Below are 1,126 nucleotides of genomic sequence, written 5' to 3'. Positions count from 1 at the left end.
AACACTGAGATGTTGGTGCATGCATCTCTAATCTGTATGTATCTGATTATTACTAGTCATAATCGGTTGCACTTAGATCCTTGGCACCTGTGTATGTCTATAAAGTCATCGGGTAGATTTCAGTGGTGATGTTTATCACCTCTACTAATTAGCATGACGTAAATTTCCATGTTTCCTCCTCAAATATAATACATTTCTTAAAATTTGCTGATTTTTTTTTGTGTGTGTATATCACATAGAACATACCAAACCATCTTTCTTATTCAACTGTACACCCACTTCCCAGATGGCAACTTCCCATAGCCTCCCTCCCCCTACTAGAGCCCTTATACTCTGATATCCCTGCTACTGTCTGCTGTGATGTCAACACCCCCAGCCTTTCGCCACTACTTGTCCATCTGGTGAATCTACTTAGCCTACCTAGGTCCTGCTCAAAAATGGTTGGCTTCACTTGGAAGCATGGAGGAAATGATTCCTCTGTGTTGACTGTCCTCTTTATAGACTGGACATTGGTTCATGTCCATCTGATGGGGTCTCCTCGCCCTCCTTGATCAAGAAGAGAGGTGACCCACCACCATTACAGGACAGTTTGAGAGATGCTCATAGTCCTCTGGAACTAGTCGACCTAGGAGGGCAAGGAGCAAAAACTGTCCTTTATGTCCCTCTGACCAAATTATTATAGGCCTCAAAGTATGTCAGTTGGACATCCAAGAAGGTTAGTTCCACCAGTCTGGTATGTTTAATTACTGTGTATCATGTAGATAAATCTTGAGTAAAGACCAGTTGTTCTCAGATAAACCTTACCTAGACATATATTTCTTGATCTGCTATGTATAATTTGTCATTAGGTTGTAGGAGTAATGTGGTTCCCCCTGCTCTTTAAAACAAGCTAGCCATTATTTATCTTTTGCATTGTCTCATCCCTCCATCATTGTTTTCCTACTTAAGGTGCCCCCATTTCCCCCCTTTCTCCCTTACTAATACCCTTCTCCTATGGTCCTGCCTCTCTTGAGCTCCTTCTTTCCCTTTATCCCCTAGGATCCTTGTATACCCTTCCCTCCCCCCTCCCTTAAACTAACCCAATTTTTATCCATATCTCCCTTATTAAGGCCTGTTTCCTACTGTT

General features: G+C 42.2%; 1 protein-coding gene across 1 annotated transcript in view; it reads left to right on the top strand.

The window, feature by feature from the left end:
* Positions 1–1,126, top strand: part of Man2a1 (mannosidase alpha class 2A member 1) — a 196,963-nt gene that overhangs the window by 137,538 nt on the left and 58,299 nt on the right. The window lies entirely within an intron of this gene.

Source organism: Nannospalax galili, unplaced genomic scaffold (assembly GCF_000622305.1).
Source record: "Nannospalax galili isolate Female #2095 unplaced genomic scaffold, S.galili_v1.0 scaffold27, whole genome shotgun sequence".
Taxonomy (NCBI): Eukaryota; Metazoa; Chordata; class Mammalia; order Rodentia; family Spalacidae; genus Nannospalax; species Nannospalax galili.
Note: the sequence above shows the minus strand (reverse complement) of the source record. Positions and strands in the feature narration are given on the sequence as shown.